This window comes from Mastigoproctus giganteus, chromosome 6 (assembly GCF_048544385.1).
Source record: "Mastigoproctus giganteus isolate SK-2022 chromosome 6, ASM4854438v1, whole genome shotgun sequence".
Taxonomy (NCBI): Eukaryota; Metazoa; Arthropoda; class Arachnida; order Uropygi; family Thelyphonidae; genus Mastigoproctus; species Mastigoproctus giganteus.
The window spans coordinates 88,055,169-88,077,106 of NC_143580.1; the positions used below are offsets into that span (position 1 = coordinate 88,055,169).

At 36.2% G+C, this 21,938-nt stretch overlaps 1 protein-coding gene across 1 annotated transcript in view; it reads left to right on the plus strand.

Annotated features, from left to right (window-relative positions):
* LOC150084457 (cell adhesion molecule Dscam1-like) overlaps window positions 1–21,938 on the plus strand; it is a 304,207-nt gene that overhangs the window by 36,916 nt on the left and 245,353 nt on the right. The gene's annotated exons all lie outside the window — the stretch shown is intronic.

Genomic DNA, 21,938 nt, shown 5'->3' on the forward strand with positions numbered 1-21,938 from the left:
GTGATGGGCATTATGGCGAGATGTAATATTTCATACATTTCGGTGATAATAATCCACTGGACCGAACCTATAGGTATCTCTCTAGGAGGCATCCGGATTAGCTAGTGTATAATCTCGCTGCCTCTGCTCTGCAAATAATGCTTGGATGTAGTTCGAGTAGTGTGTATGCTGGGGATGGGCAATTGTCGAGACTACGTATGTAGTTAATGGGAATATTCTTGCTGTGTATACACCATATCCAAAAATATCATTACTTCATAAAGCATGTACTCCTAACTTTTCTGTATTGTTGAATACATTACGAATAATCAGACTAGTAGAAGAAACCTATCTGCGAAAAGATCTACATTACCCAATCATTGTCTTGTTTATTTTACGAGTATACGTGGTCTCAGTAATGTCCATTCCACTTGAAGTCTTTGAAGTACCCACTTAATTTATTTGACAGAATCTCAATTAGTGGTTGCCTGAACCACTGCCCATCTCAGTCTCCTAGTTAGCTTCTGTATGATACCTTTCTTTCAAAGGTGGTATTGGCGCGTATGTTCCCGCCGATAATCCTCTTCAGAAAGTTACTAATTTGAAATCTCCTGTTTTCAATTTTCCCTAGCTTAAAATCCCTCTAATACATTCTGTCAAAATCATCTGTTGCTTTTATTTATCTTCCAGTTCCACTAATCTCTTGGAACTCTTTAACTTCCTTTCTTTGAAGATCAGCTTTCTCTAGTCAAACTTTTCTAGCAATGAAGAAATTCTCCTTAGTAATTTTTACGTTCAGAAATCCAGCTTGCTTTAGTTTTCTGGTCAGATGGACCCAGCTGGTCGAGATGCTGATGCTTTTGTAATTACTAATGACCTCGCACAGATTGCTCATTTACCTACAAGAATACCAGACAATACTAACTACCTCATAGACAACAACCTTTTTTTTTTCTCTGGAACAAACCCTCTAAGTACACGGAGAGTTGAGTCGTCTAAGCATCTTAGATCAAAACTTGGTGATGGTCTATTCTCCAATGAAGTCTTTCTTTCGCGACCATTCTGAGTCACAGTTGTTTGGCAATACAAAAATGCAAAATGGGACGATCTCAGTGATATGCGTTATAACAGCGCAACAGTTTCTTGGCTTTCGCGCATAATGGCCTTTAGCTTCCGTTGCCTGTAAAATCTCGAATAACAACAACAGCTTATGGGTTGTGCTCTTTTTGTGGCAGAGTAATGTTCGATAAATTGTCTTGGATCTTCCTTGCTGTCAATCCGGCACGCATGAAGAACTTTAGGTTCAAACCCCACCAAGTGTATAAGTTATATTAGGGTTGCTATTCGCAAGTTCAAAACCTTGCATTTTGTTGCAGAAACACATAACTGACATTTTTTGACCATCCTTGTAGCCTATTCAAATCATCCTGAAAGAGTGCTGCTTAGAGCTGACCATTAACCAATCTCCAAATCTCCATCTGCGAATTTTGACATAATGCCTTGTAACCCACGTCTGTGCCAATTATTAAAATCCTACTATTGACAGTATGCTTTAAAAGAATAATATGATGGATTTGCATTTTGTTCAAATAAGCCTCGACATGTGCTAAAATGGCAACTTTTATTTTGTGAATCGTTCCAAAATCGCATGAAAAGTAGTTGCTTCCCTACGTGCGATTGAATAGGCCGAGCTTCAGTTGGGCCACCTTACGTTTTTTAAGTATATACTGCTTAAACTAGGATTTTGTACGTAACAGATTCGTAAATTATTACCGGATTGTAGTTGTTTTTAGTTACTCCTTTTAATTTATTGATATTTTTCGACGTAATATAGAACAGACGAAGAACCGGAAATATGGAGAACGGGTCAGTCTTTGGCATAAGTGGAGGATTTCTTTCTCCCAGAAATTTGTGTTTTGATTTAACAAAATAAGGCGGAAGCCTCCATAAAATTCGCAAGACTTGCAGATCTATGAGTAAATGTTGGTTAGTGAGTGCCTTGGAGCTTGCATGAAAGCCTCTCAAATCATCTTTGAACCTTACCAAACTCTAAGCCTTAGCTACATTGACAGGTATTTTAAACATACTGCCCAAAAGTAAACTTGATAAGATCAAACTGTCTCTTGCTCTTTAATTTTAAGTTTATGCATCTTGGTTCGTTACCGTAAAAATGAACGACGTAACGACGTAGGTACATTTTCACCCACCAATGGAAATGTACATCCATATTCACTTTTTTGATCTCCTTCATGGCCCTGGTGCACTGCAGTTAAGACCCCTCTCAGGAAGTCTATTTGGAAAACTGCGTCCACACTGGTTTGTGTATAAACTTGATTAAGATGAAGGCCAAGGTGCACAAACTTGGTTAAGTTCATATGAACACCGATTGGCATCCTTCACCAATCGGGTTGTCCTTTCAATCCTCTCTAGAAGCTCTGTCTTTCTTTGGGTATGGCCTCTAGCCTGAATATAACTTTCCGAATGTGGTCTCACCATAGTTTCACACAGAGGGACAGGGACATCCTTCTCTCTCCTTGCAGAAGTTCTATAAATCATGGACTGAGCGCCATGTGCTTTACTATACGTGTCTTTACATTGGGCAGTAAATTTCAATCTGATTGCATCATAATCCCAAATTTTTTTTACGTTGTGAATCACTTTTAACTATCCCCCCCCGGGTATAAAAGTAGCTTATGGATTTTTTTTACCCCAGATGAAACCATACATTTAAAACATTAAACTTCAATTGTTATTTTGTAAAACATAGCTGTAACCAATCTAGGGGCCAGCAGACCAAATAATTCATAATAATGTCAGGCACAATATAGTGATAATACTTTTGTACAATAGTACAAAATTGGTGTTTAGTTTATTATGATCATAGACTTAGTTAAGAAACAAAATTTAAACCATTTTGCAGGCATGGGCATAAGAGTTTTTCGATTGGCTATCTTTCTGTTTATATATATAAGACGAAATACAATATTCTGTTGAGAATGTCATATACACAAAAGTAGTTGTTCTGGCTACCAAGGATTCTCCAAGATGATTGTACTACTGGTGTTTTGTGGTCCGCGATGTATTAATTTTGAATGACGCTTTAATCAACAGGCACAACGCTAGAAGACAGACTTGGGAAAACTAATATCGTGGTTAATTGACAGATTTATTAGCGCAATAGCCAAAATTGCGGCTGTGCCAAGTTCTGGTCTTTAAACAAGAATAACTCAAATTGGTTGTAGGCGGCTTCTCAGAAGATTTATACTAACTTTAAAAAAATCCACCAGACGTATTTTGTGTGCTTAGAATTGCAAATAAGAGTAACAAATATTAATGACCAGAAATAAATTTCCCGGATTTATCACAGATGTAAATAACTGCATTGCATCAGCGTGACTGAAATAAATTGAAAAAAACCAAGATCGATACATTTTTATTTTGTTTATTTTCAAGTTGAATTTATTTGCAGAAAAGCGTAAATCCAAAGCAAATACATCAAAATTCTATCGCTCTGCTAACGTATATCAGTCTTCGCCCTTAAATCCATAACGATAAAATATTACATTTCGTGTTTACTTTACTTCTCGAGAACTTTACAGTCTGAATGGCGACTGCAGTCTTTTCATGAGATACAAATCAACAAAACACCCTATTCCGTCACCCTCCAGTGCAAGTGAATAACAGAGCAATTTTTAAAAAGAACGCATTTTTATTCCAGCTCTGTTGGTCCCTTGTGAATTCTGTGAGAATCGACAAGGAGTCTTGTGATGTAATACAATATTTGTCCTTCTATCATTGAAAAACAAAAGTCCATCTACTATCTTGGCATTAATTCTTCGTAATAGTGTGAAGGTTTTCACCAAATTTCACTTATTTGTACGGTCTGGATTCGATCTGTCGTAGACTGGAGAAATTTCTAAAGCCTTCTGCAATAGGGGCTGTTGACAATAGATCTCGGGCGGTGGGAGTAGGGTTCCCCCCATGAATTATTCGGCTTTTAAAGCGGAATTACAAAAACATGGCTTGCGTTTGTCACAGATGAGAAAAAAGTGAGTACTTGCATATCCATGTAGTGTATATAAAGTGACAATTAGTAGCGTCAATACTCACACTGGAAGGAACTGTTATGGACTGTCTCACACCGTTGCTGAATTAGTTGAACTCAGGCGAGCACTTGTACCAGAGGAGTAACAGCCTAGTATAATGTAGGGGGCCCCAGCCGAATAGGGATGGGAGTTCCTAAACAGCCTTGACATTCTTAATCGAACCCATGAAACAGCGCAGATGAAAGAGAGGAATTCAAAGCCTAACTCTGTTTATAACGTGCTTAAAATAAGATTGGATTCTTCCGCAAGTTGTTTTCTCGATATTATATTGCGATTCATGTTCACATTCTCAGAAAATTCCCCATAATCACATTCTCAGAAAATCATTGCAACCATATCCCGAATTGCGAAGTTGAAAATTTCTTTTTTTCAAGACTGGAGCACTGTCCCTCAGGGCAGTTGGTAGAATCGCCATCCTCCCCACACCGCCTGGAAAAGACCTGAGTTCGAATCCCGTCGATGATGTGAGGAATTTTTATGGGTCTTTTTCACAACGTGGCTGAGCTAGTCGATCTCAGGCGAGAGTAGCATGGTTTTTTAGACCGTCCAGCAAAACAGAAATTCGACCACAGAACACACGCAATTTACAGACAATATATACACGGAGAAACATAGCCTTAGTTGCCGATGCTCCTAAAACCCAACAACCAACTTCTCTTCTTTTGCATCAATGGATGCAAAAAAGAGATCGTGGTGATTTAATTAAAGGTCATCAATCAGGGTTCCCAACTTCGAATTTTGCAGTATAGTCCCACAAGAGTTTGCTACGCTACAGGGTTGCATGGTAATTGTCATGAAAATTTACGTTTTTTATCAACAAAATTGGACACAAAATCTACCATTAAGCAAATGCCATCTTCTGACACAACAGCCTGACCCTCATATCCTTCTTTGCTGTAAGCGAAAATTCTAATCAACTAACCATCCATAACGTAATGAGAATATCTCTTTTTAATAAAGACAGTTGAAACTGTACATCAGAAAGAATGGTGAATCTGCCTCGCCCTCCCTGAAAATAGTTATTTTGGGAAGAATGGTCTTACATTTAATCCTATAATGCTGCCGTTATTCGAAACGTTTTTTTTTTTAAATTGAGTTCAAATCTTGTTCAACCTAATTTTGAACATCTCAGCAAGAAGAGAGGAATTTTATGGACTTTTTTCACACAATGGAGAAGTGGGTCCATCTGGCGAGGGTTGCACGATATTTACCCCCTAAAACTGTGGTGTTTCATCCAGAAAAATAGGCATATAGACTGGGGATCATATGGAGTATACAGAAAGTACTTAGATATTTCATCATTTCAGTTGCTTTGACGAAAAACAAACAAACCTTGCTGTGATCGCTCCTCTTCTGCTCAGATGAAACACAGGAAAAATTCAGTCCACATTTTTTAGTCAGACATGTACACATTAAGATCATCTCGGTCGCCTGTTAGTTATTTCTCACTTAATTTCGATGTCTCTGACTAGGTCTGCATTACTGAAAAATAGCCCAAACGATATATTTCTTACTCTCTAGAAGTGCTCTATCTTTCAGATAAAGTAGCTTAACCACATGTACAACTTCATTTATATTTCAAAAATACTAATGATTTACTGAAACAACTTTCTTTAGCAATAAATAATTACAAGATTTGCCTTTTATTTGCAGTTTAATTCTGTGTATAATACGTTAACATAATTCGGAAACAGGAATCATTTCTCCAAAGATGCATTTAATTAAGAATTTTGCTTTCTGAAAGCTGTAACATACGCTCATTACGTTGTATTTTTAAATATTCGATGAAAACCTTTTAAATTAAATTAGTCCTGTTGATAATACAATACAAGCACAAAATATTTTAGTTTTAAGATTTAGAATTTAAATCTTGAAAGCTGAGAAATTCTTCTGATTATCACTTAGTTTATTTTTCTTGAAACTTTTATCAGTTGTTGAACTGCGAACTTGGAAATATCTTTTAATTAACTTTAATTAACAGATCTGTACTTGAATATCTTACGCATGTTGAGGTATTTCATAGAATTAATTTTAATCAAAGAAAGAAACAGGCGTTTCTTAAATTGCCTATAGGAATTGAAAAGGAGGTTGAATAGATATTTCATTAGAGAGAAAACATATGAGAAAGAACGCATATTTTTCTGAAACGAAACCAACATCATGAAATTAAGAGGGAATGCAGAAATGGAGAAACTCTAAGAGCAGGTAAAGTCGTTTGTAGCTCAAAATTCGCTCAATTAGGAATTTAATATTAGCTTAAGAATTACAATGATAAATGACGAATAACAGTAAGAGGAAAATTTCACATCTATGGATTTCAACCGGAACCAGTTTGGTACAGTACAGAAGTTGTATGAAAATCTTCCGACGTTCACACTTTTCAATATCCAGAGAAGTTAAAATGGCAGATCGGTACAGGCAACTATTGGCATCGTTTTTGATTCATCACACCCATTTCTACAAAAAAAAAAAAGATCAAATTATTATATAGTGGCTCACATTCGTATTGTCTATCGAAGTGTGTTGTGGTCAGGGACAGATATGCGAATAATAAATCCTGAAAAGGCGCATTATAGCCACAACAGTTTATGTGCCATCAAACCACCACCCATAACAACAACAACGACATTCTGAAAAACATGGAATAACTCGAGGGGGTAAGTCATATTCCCCTCCCATCCGAGATTAACTAGTTACAAATTGCTTTGAAGAGGATTTAAAAATTCCATACTCTATATTTCATTGACCAACGCCATATAACAGGGGCTTGCCAATTCAGATTAAGGTGGAAGAGGGACCAGGCCACAGGAAGTTACCCCTAGCCAGCAAGTTTCTAACCATTGAAATAATTTGGATTCCACATGTAATTAAAGTCAACAGTGCAGATAAATTCATTTGAATCGGTACGCATAGCTTAATCCGGTTTTTAGTTTCTTTATGACTTCTAAATAAAGTTGATAAATATTAATATTTAAACTATACCTTGGCAAGTATATGTTAATATAGGTAAATGACTGTCCACTTGATTAAATATACCTAATTACCTCATGAAATGAAGACGCACTTTCATTAAGAACATCGTATGTTCGCAGCCTGTAATATGAAATACGTGGGTAGATAAGTAGAGGATGCAGTGCACGCACAATTCATTGAACTGCGCATATACAGCAAGACGGAAAAGTGACTCTGGATTTGGCAGAATAGTCGGCGAAAGACGCGCTGGTATAAATATCTTGGAAAATCAGCCCTTCTGAGGTTTTCTCTTCGACTGTGTCTCGGTCTATCAAGATTGGTCCAATCACGAACTAACATTCAGCCAATGCGATCCTGTGGTCGAAATCAGTTCAATCATGCGACAGGCTAACGGAAGCCGATAAGATTTCTGCAGGATAACAGAAAGGCTAGAGCCTGCCAAATAACAGCCCTGTACAATTGTGATAACCAAAGAGGCATTTCGGAACACATAACTCTTCCTACCTTATCACGGATGGGTTATCGCAGCCGATGACCAAAACGGATTCCGTTACTGTCAGGGAAAAAAATCCGAAGAACAACAAGGTATGATTAGTGGAGAATTAAAAAACAACACAGCGTAGTCTAAAAAATCCCGGTTTTTGCTGATTCAAGCTGACCGGAACACCAAAATATGGTGAAAACAGCATGAGTCTACAGAACCCTCTTGTCAAGAGGGTTCTGTACTTAGTCCATGCCCTCAACAATGTGGACTTGTAATGGCAATGCAATGGTGTGTGCAGTACTTTTGAACTGCGAAAGCACTGCTCACTGCTCTACTAGTATTAAGGAGCCCAGTGGTGCACACCGGCTCCTTAATACTAGTAGAGCAATATTTTAATGCTAGAGATTATCTGAAATTAGTTATAAACCAGGTTCTTCCCCGTGTGGCTGCAATGTATACATCTGACGCTGAGGGGAATAACAAAATATGACCATGTCACAAGGTCAGATTTATAAGCACTGGCTTCAGAGACATGAGAGTGAATTCAGCCTACTGCAGGACAGGATTTCCAAGTCAGTAGATCTCACAATTGAGCAGCTATGGTATAAGGTGGAACTCTTCGGAGTAGAGATCTGTACCCATTCGATTTTGGCAAAAAGTGGGGGAATCAATTGAATCATCATGGAGCAGCATCCCTGTAGCACACAAGACATCTGTAGAGTCCATGCCACGACGAATCCAAGCGGTTCTGAGGGCTAAAGGGGGACTTACTCGCTAATAAAGTGGCCACTTAATGTACGTGCACTTAAATAAACGTACCATCACTCGACATTCTCACGTGTGGCTGACATTGGTAGATTATAATTCGGTGAAAACCTAATCACTCCTTTGGGGCCGTATATTTAAAAAAAAAAGAACCTGACTTTTCGTACTTTTTTATTATGCAAAAAATTACCATAGAAATATAATTCGGCCTATATAATTATATACATAATTCCAGATAATATATGTGAGGCAGTAAAATAAACTTCATGAATTATAGCAAAACTAAAAACTCCTGCTGCAGCACATGAATGAATATTAATGGGTCACAGCAGACTAATGCTTATCTTTATTATCCAGAGAAATGAAACAAGAAGCAATATGCGATACGAATTAAATTATTTTGGCTACGTCTATGAATCAATTACATGAGCATCTTGAAAACAGAGAGAATTACCAAACACAACAAATACAATTAAAATACTAATATGTATTTAATGAGTCTTTATTAAAGTAGAGATATATTAATAACCCATATTTAAATCGAAGAATAAATGCAAAGAAAGGAACGTGGTAAGTGTTCTTCGATGTATATTATGATACTTCGCATTCAGCTTCAAGAATGATCTAGCAAACCAGTCCATTGTACTTCTGCCAACGATCCCACAATTAATTCAACTAAATGTCGTTCCCTCTCCTTCTCTGCATCTATGACCTTGATTAAATTTGAGTACGTGCACGCAGAATACACTCAGTTTACAGACACAAATATACGCTTGCCTGATATCTTGAGTTTCTTTGGCGCTTAACACATACGCACCCACAATCCAAACCAGTCGTGACTACCATTTAGTGGACTTATCAAGTATATCGCCTAAAGGCATTTTGAAGGCACTTTATTGAAGAAGATTCCCGATTTATCTATCGGGGATCTTCTTCAATAAAGAACTACTTTTAGTATAAATTAATATTGAATATTAATCTGCAATATGTGAAAAATATCCATTAAAACTTAGAATCCATCGCTTAAGCATAATAATAAATCCGTCTTCGCCTATTACCCAAGACCAGAAGAATTATAGTCGATTTAAGAATTTCTCCAAATTCTCCCTCTGTGGTCATCACGCCATTAAAATTTGTTAGTTACCTTAACTTCGACATTCCACCTAAGCCAACTCAAAAGGAACAAATCTTTGAAATCAGTCCAAATCTACGAAAATTTATTCTACAGATAGCCTTCGGCCTCTAACCAATATGATTAGAAAAATGCAGAATTAGTTATAAGTTCCGTGTAGACTGATGCATACTGGCCTACTAAGGAATCTGTACAAGAGAACTTTTTCTCTGATTCCTTGGTATGTAATTAACTCATTTTTTTCTTGATAAATGTTCTTATTGCACATACATTAAAATTTAGCCATTGTTGCGCATGTATTCATCTGATAAAGCATCTGGAGAACCAATATTCAAAGAATCAATGTCAATACACCAATTTCAGGGTATTCAAGTGATCGTCATTGTATTTCATCAGTACGAACAGGTTTTGATATTTTTCCTTCGGAAACTCCAATATTTTAACTTAACCATAATATTATTCGACGAATTTAAAAAAGTGATACACAGAATAATAATTATTGTTAGCACGAGTGTATTTTGCTATATAGAATTATAACTCTGGAATAAGTTTATTAGTAAATGTCGTTTGCCATTTAAAGAAGAGAAGGAATTTTGAAAAACAAACACAGCTGTGTGTAACAGATCAGTACTTAACATCGTAAACAACATAACTGTGCTATAACAAAAAATAAACAATCTGCCGTAGTAACGGAACATACATCTGTTAGGAAAAAACAAAAATAAAAGTAACCGGGTTTTATAATTTGGTAAACTGAGGTACTTTTACGACACTAATGGAAAGGTAGATAGATTTCTTCTTCTTCTTTTTTGTTTTTTGCCTGGCCACAATATCATTTGGGAAAGTGGGACAGTACTTGGTTTTTTGCTTGCCTGGACTACCAGGTGCAATTAGCAAGACGAGAACAACATCCGATTCCACTGCAACTGATAATCTTAGCTTAGGGGTGACTGCTCGACCAACCAACTAAAACCTCATTAGCCTCTGGCTACAAATCAAGATACGGCGATCCAGCAGAGCAAATTACCTCGAGAGCCATAGCTCGTGACAGCGGGAGAGGAGAACGGGAGAGGGGGGGGTGAGATCTCTTATGTGCGCGACGTAACTCTACGGATAAACATGAAGCTAGATTGATTTTCCGAGAAAGCCGTGGAGTTTTAGCTCCCGACGTGGCTCCCTGGAGCGTATCGTGATGTCTTTATGACTTGGTTTTCCAGGGAATTTCTGTCAAACGGATGGCGCGCGTGTACTGTTATAGCTCCCAGGAGAAGCCTTTATTGCCGGCCGCGGGTGGGTTATTTTCTAAACAGTCGTCTCGAGCTATCTATGGAGTTGGAATGGTAAGACACCAAAGACGGTTCATAGAGTACACAGGCGGATCTATTAGGAAAATTACGAATGCTGGACAGTTCCTCTGTGTTTTGTTACAGTAATACATCAGAGATAGTACCCTCTAGAAAGCGTATTTTGAACTTTGAAAAGAATACCGCTTCCACGGCTTACTGTAATGCAATACAGGGAAGCATCCTATACCGGGGCAGGCTGCAAATTCACTTTCTGATTCATTGCTTTCTGTATGAGAAACACTAGTGGCTAACAGGTTCCAACTGTTCAACCTGCATCATTTGTTCCACGTCTGTGAAAATGCTAGAAAATTTGCAAAGGCAGTGATGCAACAGGTGGGAATATTCTGCCATACATTGAAGTCAAAGGGAAGAGATGAAACTTGATATTGAATACGATTCGAAAAAAAACAATTTCAAAGCATTTTCTATTACAGTTTTAAATAATAATAATAAAATTGTGTGAATTAGATATATAATTATAGTAATATTACATTTAAAATTACACAAATGTTCAAGTATTCTCCAGAATACTTCATCACTGTACACCAATAAATAATATTTTATGCTGTTTTACAAAATATGTGTATATTTTAAATTAAAAGAAATTAACATACTTATATAATGTATTCACAATTAAAATATTGGTAAAAAAAGAAAGATTGTTTTTATTTAAATTGAATTGTGCAACCTTCCTTAATATAGCATTTGCGAAGTAAAATAATAGACAACATGAAGTACTATACTAGTGGAAAGAAGCGTGCCAAAATTTAAGAAGCTTTACAAGTTAGAAATAAATGCTCAAAAGTGCTGTCTTGTAAATCTTAAAGAACATAAGTTTGTCATGGGCATTGCGATCCAAGTACGAGGCCCACAATCTCAGAATGATATTTTTCTCCTTTGTAGCACATTCTTTCAATAATACTCGTATTTATAAATTGTTATTAATTAGTTTATTTTAATTAAGTAATTTATTTATTAATTTTAAATTTTAGCAGTTTTTCCCACGAAGATCCTTACTAATGGGGGAACTTGCAGTGACTACCCTATAGGCACTTTCCATCGTATCAGAGTAATTTACTTTCTTAATCTTGTTTTCTTCTGCTTCTCTCGCTATCGGCCAATGAAAGTTCAGAAGCTTCTTCCCAGTCCTAGATTATATATTTCTCCAACCACTACCCCACTGATATATATGAAAATTCGTTTGGTGATTGAAAAAGGCTGTTGCTTTACATCAAGGTATATTTTATGGTGTTTGGCTGATTAAAGTATTTTTATCGCGAGCTAACTAATTATATTGTCTAAAACCGAACTAAGAACGCGTTTGAAGGCTGTAAACTAGAATTGCGTAATCTTAAAAGTTTATCATTAGCAAAAGAAACTGTCTGACAAAAGTATTATTTAAAATATGGTGAGCTCCATCTTCTCAAAATTTTTGAAAGCTATCCAAATCACATCAACTTCCTGATAATACAAGAAAGAGTTCTTTATTTATTGCTAGTTAAAATGCACAGAACGATTCATGTAGTTGTCATACAGAAAAAGATTTCTTTTTGAAAAATTTAATCCAATACTTGAATATTGAATTTCAGAATTCAGGAATTATATTTATAATAATTATTTAAATTACATTACTCTTCGAAAAAAAGTCGTTATCATAATGTTTAGCATTTGTACTTTTTCTCTCGGTGCCCGGAGGGACGTACGGCAAGAGCATTCCTTAAATGCCTTATCTTATGATGGAAAATGATTTATCTAACTTTTCGCAAACTCTCTTCCAAACGGCCTTCACTGAGAGTATGATCAGGTGGCAAAGGGAAAATTAGTTTGTTCTCCGAGAATGCTACGCACTAAGAGACTTCCGTGATGCACCTGCAACTTTGACTAGTCGCAACGCGAAGTTTCCTTCGGGGTTAGAAACATTAACATCCCTCCTTGGGTTCCCGTTATTATGAAGTTAGCTACACAAGGACGTATAACACCTGCTATCATTTTTAATTTGAGAGTAAAGCAATAACTTGCTTTGCGTCGATGTGTGTTGAAAGAAAGGTTAAATATTTCGCTTTAGAGTACACGCAATTTCTCCTTTCTTTGTGTAATTTGAAAGGAAAAGCAGTTATCATTTGCGCCGAGGATACAATAAAAATTCAATATTCAATAAGTGAAATTGCCTCTCATAAAAAAAAGCGCGGCGAGGTTACCACTCTGCATTGATTCCACTCTTACTATTCTTTATGATTATCACTAATTCATGTTACAGTTAACATTGCGCTGTCTGAGTAAAGGAAGATTAACTCGTATCTTCTGTTTATTATCCCTACCTATTCCTAAGGGTTCACTTCATCCTATTTCCTCTACGGGCTGTTTGTTTACACACGTGATCTCAAGTTCCGTTCTTTGTCCATTATCGTTTTATAACTACACCCGACAGAGAGACATTTTCATCCAAATTGCGAAGCAAAATTGCGACAATTTCTGCGAAATTTATTAGTCAATATTTACAAACGTTCATGTTCTATAAATTTTATGTTGATATCAACAGGTAAGAATGGCGATGCGGAAAATTTCCAGAGGGTTATTGCCAAACATCGTTTGATAATCTTAATTGAATCCCATATCATTAATGCTAATGCATGAATTCCACTGCACTTGTACCACACAGAACGTCTTGTCATTTCTAAAGGTGACGTATTTCTACCATTATTCAAAGAGGACTATTTGTATCCAGCATGGTTTTTATCCATCGATACCTCGTTCCAGTAATGCAAGCCAGATTATAGATAAATAGGGCAGAGAAATAAAATGACATTTTGAAAGCTTATTTGGCATGTTAAATGTATACAATAATCGCACAAATGAAATTTATCATCAACTTCGAAATGTTCCAGTTGTCATACTATCATTGATTGGAAATATTTCTCAAGGTCTCCTACAAACGAATGAAATTAGTTAGCCTCAGTTCGAAGGTACGATTTGATCTGAATTTCGTGTGTCTGTAAACAGAAAACTGTGTCCTCAGAACATAGTTTTCATGATTTATGTGGTTCCACCATGCAGCAAACATGAAATGACCACTTCCTCACAGTACTAGATAGAATTAGTAATAATGTCTCTCTTACAGTCTTTTTATTATGCTTGATCAGGTTTCAGGAATTGAGTTTCTGAAATCCCAGAACTTTGCTGTCCAGCCAGTTGCTCATTCCAATAGAAGCAGTGGAAGAATCACTTTCACTTCTGCGTGCGGCTATTGTTAATCTATTAGTCTGTGAATCCCCCAACCCACCTAACTCTGCCTCGACTGCATCAGAAAATATTCTTGCAAAGCTAATAGGTAAAACTGATATAGAATGCACGCAATTTTTACAAATGCGATGAACGGGTACATGACGACTTCCTCTGCAAATGTTCTAAAAACTCAAAATAAATTCAAAAGAAACTAAACCCTTTTATTCAAAACTTTGACTTTCATGGGGACGTTGCTGGATGAAGGAGGGCTTCAAACATTGAAGAACTAAGACAAACATCACTGGACAGACAAAGATGGCGACAGCTCATCAGAGGAACTGACCAGTCACAAGACTGAATTACTGATGATGATTCAAAAATTTATTTAACATTAAAATATGAGGAATATATTTCGAACGTAACGATTTTACATACTAATTTAACACTATCAGAAAATACTAGACAGCAGATTACCTATACAAAAAGCTGCCTAAAGACAGAAGCACGGCACTTTTAGTTTTTTGCTTATCGGAATCGCCCGCGTGCCATATTTTGCTCACCGGCATCGATATGGGGTAGCTTCTTATCATCAGCATATGCTACAATACGAAAATAGTGTAGCGCGAGAAGAACAAACCCCTGAATAAATGCTGAGGCGATAAAGACGGTCACATATCGAACAGCCATCGTAAGAATAAGATTACGTTACTAAGATGTATAACAAATGATGTGATCGTCCATATACGCTCAAGTGCATTAACAAGATGTTAGGCTCAGTGAAAAGAAAACAGAAAAACCTGTTGAAGCACTCAATCACGGGGATGAACAACTTGTAATAACACCGAGTGCAAATACAGTTGTACAGAGATAGGGCTTTCTATATGAAATAAAACTGTTAGGGAGAAAAAAAAAACAATACATATTGGAGTCCATTTAAAAGAATATTCTGTTTAAACTATCCTTATTTTCACAGAGGAACATTACTATAATTTACCTTTGTCCATCAATGCATTTTTGGCCAATTTTTGCCAAACTACCCCTGTATTTATTCATGTTTTAAGAATAGCAGTATGATCTGTTGGGGGGAAGGGCTTAGCTTTTATAGATATCAGTTTATTTTCCCGTGATATCAAACAGTTTCAATTATTAATCCAATCATTAAACGAGTGGTCGAAGTTCGTGAGAATCGATTTTTCTCAGAATGACAAGTCCTGAAACATTGTATTGACCGTATATGGTTTATACAAAAATAAAGCTACTATTTGAAGCTTTATCTTGTTTGAGTACGCATTTCGAAGATAAGTTTCAGTCTTCATTTCAGTGCTGAGAAACTGACAAACCACTGCAACATCGAAAACTGGAGGAAACAGTTGGCAGTGTAACTTCTATTTTAGAATATTCACTGGGGGATAAGACAGTATCATTCATTGAAAGTGGGTAAAGTCGTATGCGAATTTTATCGACTTTTCTCTGGAAGCTGTGATGAACAGACAGTCGGCTAATTTTACATAAGCTCACCTGGTGAGAGCCGGAACTGTTAAAAGGTTTTACACTTTTTTTTCGAAAAAAAAAATAAATAAATAAAAATATGGTAATTCGCTGTGCGCATTTCAACAAACATCAATCATTCTACGAAATCAGATTATACCTAGAAAACAACGAAAATTGGATTTCCACCCTATCTGCAGATATGGCACGAGTCACTCAGAAATTCTGAAAGATTTAAAGTGCTGACGTTGGACAAATTAATGGAAATAAATTATTCTTGGGTTTCATTAACAGGAGACCACTGTACGCTGTTGGATATGAATATGCTATGGAAAATATTCAACAGTTTTACCCTCAAAGATACAAACATGTTCCTAAAGTTCAAGTTTCTTAAGCGTAAGATGCCAAAATGGATGACAAACAAAGCTAAGAGTTTAATTGAGCAAAAATGGGACAGTTACAATCACCTCGTATCTAGCAAACACCACTGATGGGACAAGTCGGGCAATAACTGATTATGAGTAAGGATTAGCGAAGAGATCTAAGAACGGGAATAGGGAGTTTTTACACGTGAATACAAAAAAAAAAAGAACAAACTAAATCCCGTAACTGATTGCAGTGGAAGGTCCATAGAAAGCCTAGTAGAAATGTCTCAGGAGTTGATGAGATGCTACGCAACGATATTTACAGTAGAAAGCAAGTTCGAATCTCTGGGGAATTTTTAGGAGTCTACTGTAAAATAAGTGAAAGAATGATCGCCGAGAAGCATTTGTTTGGAAAGCTGTTGAGGTTGAAGGAGACGAAATCTCCATCAAAGGATGATATACAAGTATATTCAATTGTAATTCAGAAGGCTGCACATGAGCGTACCAAACCAATGGATTTGATTTTGGGTTTACTGGCGCAACCCAAACCAATGGAAATGTTAATGAGAGATGTTATGTTGACATCTGGAAAGATCGCCTTGGATCGAGGAAGTACTGATGTCTCCCCAGTCCATAAAGATGGTGTTGAAGAGGAGCTGGGTTCTATAGGGCGGTGAGTTTCACTTGTGTAGTAGGGACGATCACGTAGTCTGTGTCTAAACGAACATGAAACCTTGAATTCTGGTAAATTTCTATGATATAAACATTAAAAAGTTGGAAGCAAGTAGCAATTTTAACATTATATAGCTAGACTTTAGTGAAGTTTTTGATACCGTTTCGGCTGGAAGGCTTCTATGTAAATTCGAAGAAGCTGGAGCTACTGATAGAATCCTATACTCGAATTTCCTAAATGATATTGGTGAGAATATATTGAAGAGAAGCTGCCAAAGTTTGCTGATAATTTTAAGGTGGTTAACAATCTGAATCAGGCCTTGTTGCTTAAGGGACAGGGAGTGGTTGAGTATTGGTCCTCAAATGACAAATAAAATTTAACTCTTCTAAATTCAAGGTTTGTCATTTGTGGAACAGAAATCATGGAATCATATCAGCTTGTAAGGTACATGGTATCCTAGCTAGGATTTATAGGATCTTTGATAGTAGGGAGAAGGAAGCTATTATAACTGTCACGATGGCCAGACAGCAATTGTAGTACAGTATTGTATTTCATTTAGGTTTGGACACTGCAACTTAAAAAATTGACAGAACTTCTGGACAAAGTTCAAAGAAAGGCGACCAGGTTAGTGATAACTGCAATTGGATGAACATAGGAGAACAGCTTAAAAGGTGCAGACTGCAAAGTTTTGAGTAGACATCTAAGGAGAGATCCGATTGAGGTGTATAAGTTGTTGAAGAGGTTGAATAAAAAAACGAATGAAGAAAGTATATTTACCTTTCGTAGATGAAGGAAGGGACACAAATATAAAGTCTCCAGGGATAACAGAAGATTGGATCTCATTTCACACTTCGACAACCCGTTGCCGCTTTAGGCAACGGGTTGTCGAAGTGCGAAATTAGTTGCCTTCGAACATGTCAGAAGTAGCCTGGCTAAGTTATTATATATGCAGTTTACATTATTATTTGTAATGATATTTACAATTGTTATTTTATATATACGTATATAAGCGTAATGAAGCTAAAATATAAACGGAATTGGACAGTTCAGACTCTAGAAAGGAGTTTTATGGAAATCTGAGAAGTTGAAGATGGGTAATTCACGGCTAAATTCATGGCCGCATTGGCCCCTTTCCTTGTTGGAATGAGACTAGCATTAATATTCTGTTTAATTTTATATTATGATTATTTTTAGCAAATTATCATTGGAGATGCTGTAGCTTCAAAAAGCAAATGTTAAGGTATGTTTTGTTTGGAGTTAAGCCAGGATTTGATATCTTAAATGTATTTCTTTCAAGAATATACTAAACACCAATCACTAAATTATGAACACCACGGAATAAGCAAATTTTTATATAATATAATTGGTTAAACAAACATTGTGAGTTGTGCAGTCGCACAGAATTATAAATGAAGCAAAAATGGTAGATATATCATTTTCAATTGATATGAGGTGAATTCAACCGATTTCAATGTATACAATGATGGGATCTAAGAAAGTAACGTTTCTGACATCTCAGAATTCTGAGACTTTCATGCTATTCCAAACAACTTTAGAATAGCGTGCGAAAGTGAAAGACAATTAGTAATGTGTTTTTTTTTATATAAAACCCTCGTTCAAAGTTGGGAAAGAGCCACGAAGAATAATCTGAAACCAGTTGAAAGTTGTGAAAGAATCATATAAGAGGTCAGGAAGTGCACAGTAGGAGTTGTTAGTGTATGCACTATATGCGGAGCTTTGCATGGAAGAGGGATTCCACATGGACAAGGAGTTATCCGCAAGACTGTATCACTAAAGTTAATGATAGCGAGGGATCCAGTGGTGTCATTCTCAGGGAAATTAGCATCTGGACGAATATGTAAGGATTTGTGTAGTCGAATCTCGATATGCATGGTTTCCATCATATGAAATATTTGGAATTCTTCCATGATTCTTCAATAACCGGTTCTCAGACTTATCAAACGTTACTTTTTCTTATCTTTGAGAGTACCGAACTGAAACGATGGCATAATGTCTCTTCCATCATTCTGTAGAGCGGTTAGGATTAGAAGCCACTCGGAGATGGAGGATTTCTTAAAGGCTTCTTCAATCCAATTTATCGTTTGCCAATCTCGGGGTGGGGGTAGTGTTTTCTCCTTTCAGTTTTCTGGGTTTTTCATTCTGCACAATACTCAAATTTGCACCAGTTGTGTTGACACAAGATAAAACCCTGTGAATCAGAGTACCATAAGAACTTGCGCAATGTAGCCTGAGCAGCCAATGCTCCTAAGATTTCCAAAGATTTCCATATAAATTTCCATATAAGATTTCCATATAAATTATACTTGCACCTTCCAGGTGCAAGTGTAATTTATATCCCGAGTAATGCTGGTTGACCATAGATCTTGCAGCTAGTACAGTGTCCTTTCACACTACATATGTGGAAAAGGCGTGGATTCTAATCCAGGTTGAATAGAAGGTATTTTTATGGGCTTTCTTACACCATGGTTGAGTTAATCTTGTGTAATGGTTGTAAGGTTTTCATCTAGTGAAACAGTTAATCCAAATACAGATTATAAACAGTTTACAGACATTAATATACTGACTCTTCGCGGCCTTAAGTGCCTTTTCACTTATTTCAAAAGAAAGAAAACATGTTTTATTAGCTCAATAGATCACACAGTAACATGCTCATGACAGTTCCTAATATTTAATCTAGCCTATAAATATATTTCAAGAGTCGATGATGATGTGAATGGGAGTGACAAAAGGAATCTTGAAACGACTTTTAGATGGGGCCATTTCACATTTGTTGAAAACTAAGATTATTGTAATTGAAAAAAAAAAAAAAAAAAAAGAGAGTTCTGATTTTATAGAATTCGACAAATCCGATTCTATTATGTTGAAACCATAGCAAGCTGTAATATTTAGGTTTGAATATATATTCTTAGATGATTAATTGTCATCTGATATATTAATTATATTATTTCTACAGCTAAAGCAAGTGAGATTTCATTCACTTCATTTGTTGTAAAATCACATTTTTATTTTAACGTGAAGTCTGAGCAAAATTAGTCTTGGACTTCGGCCATATTTAACTTTGAGTATTTGGTCCGAAGGGATTCGTAATAGTGCTGGAAGCTTTTTATGAGGTACGTACTGGGTCCTCTAAACCTACAGAGCAGAATAACAAGAATATGTTGTCATGGTGCTTTGGGAGATAACTTCTACGGTGAAGCAGTATTTTTTCTAGGATGACAGCACCCCAATTCCCATTGCTCTCATATTTCTGAACATGTCTTACTCTAAGAAATTACGAGTCCATTTAAAGAGTGGTCAAAGGCTCTGGAGACTACGGAATTGTCATGTTTCTGTAGCTGAAGGATAGTCCTTTGCCTGCGCTAAGCGGTGCTTCCATTATTTTATATACTACCTGTACACAGACTAAAATGAATTGTAAAAATACGCTTAATGAAGGGCTCTCGATTTAATGTCAAATTGTTCCCCAATAGACTAACTATAAAACACCTTAATTATGAGGTATTTCAATATTAATTAATTATTAATGAAAGTATTAATTAATAATCCCGGTATTACTTAATTAATACGGAGAAGCTTTTATTAATTAAAAATTCATAACCTAGATTTCTGGGTTCCAGTTAGCTCCTTTCTTTTATTAGAGTTTTTGTTTTTTTCTTAAATGTCTGATCTTTATATTTGTTGCTGAAACTTAAGCAAACGCTCCAAGTTTAGTCAACACCTAAACCGCTATAAAACGTAATTATTTATGAAGGTAGAAGAATTTTTATACTGTATTTAGTAAATCATTCTGAAGGAATCATTTTAAACGTGGCTTTGTTTCATATATCGAAGATAATTGTTATTTTTATCCAGACTGCACACTTCCTTAACGCTATGTCGCAGGCTCTTAATTTCATGTTTCTTCTTCCAAATTTGGTCCTTTGGCTCCATATCCCGTGTGAATTAATACAGAAGAGCGAAAAGAATCTGTTTGATAGAGAATAGGAGTTCAAATGGTCTTTATTTTAACATAATCATAACTCTATGGTCGTGAAGAAGAGTAATGAGGCTGTGAAGTTATAAGAATGACAAGGTGGACCTGAGGAATTGCTGAATTAATCGAGAATCAGTAACTGCATTCAGAAAAGAAAAAAAAAGTAATATTGTTGGATTATTCCTCGAGAATACTGGGTCGGGAAATGCGAATGATTTGTGTTAGAAGAGCATCAAAGAATAAAATTTGGGAACAAATGTTGTGTGGATTCAGAATTAATCTTGGGTGATTATCCTCTTGTGAGTTACTGTTGGTTCTCGTTGGCCGAGTTAATGCTGAGTTTTTACTTTTGGGCTGAAAGATATTTATCAACAGACTTATGTAATATAGTAAGGCCACAAGAGTATCTTGTTGTGCCGAGGTCTAAGTCAAAAACAATTTTATATTGAGTTTCGCGTACTACGGGACAAAATTAATTGAATCCGCTGTTTTTATACAGAAAAGCCATGTCTTTGATTTTGATAAAATGGGTGCACAGCTGTTCCGATGTCGTATTGCGGCATGACAGACAATGGAGTTGCGGAGGATATTTTCTCTAATTCTGAGGAAAGAATTAGTACAGAAACCTATCGAGCGGGTTTACATTTTGAATTAACGAGAAAGTGGCTGAATCTGGCCTGATATCTCTAGTACTTGATATAGTTAAGCGTGATCACTGAAATATCTGTTTCATCCAGGCTGTAAAATATTGTTTTAACTCCTGATTTCGAGAAGTACATTAAGACGAGAAAAATCAAACGTTGGAATATCGATTTAATCTCACTCGATGATAATACTGGATTAAGGATTATATATAATATGCCTCAGCTTGCAATTGCTGGTCAGTGGACAGATATGTAGTCCTACATTATGGTTAAATTGTCTGATAGTTGCTGGAACAAAAGTAGGTTACCCGGTGCACCTTCCGGACTAGTATTCGCTGATAGCAATGTCTACATGGTCTTATTGATGATCTATCTGATAACTGTATTTTTTCAATTTGAAAATTCCCAGTTCTACCATATTCATAATTTATTTTGATATTGCTTAATTATGATATTGTGATCGTTTTATAGATCTGCTTGTGGCAGAGATGTCAGTACTCAATAATAATAATAATAATAAGGTTCTTCCCTATCGATTAATGAAAAATTACTGACTTTCGTATTTCAGTTCACAGACATCTGCCAGCTGAAGGCGACGTATCATCCAGTGAGAAATCAAATCAGTCCAAGTGTTATGTCAACTGCGATGCTATGCAGTCCCAACAAGAAGAAGCACGTCAAAGAATAAATATTCCATTAGGATTAGCGATCAAATTGTTACGGTTCCAGTGGATTATTACAGATGAAGCGGGAGTTTTAAATTTGGA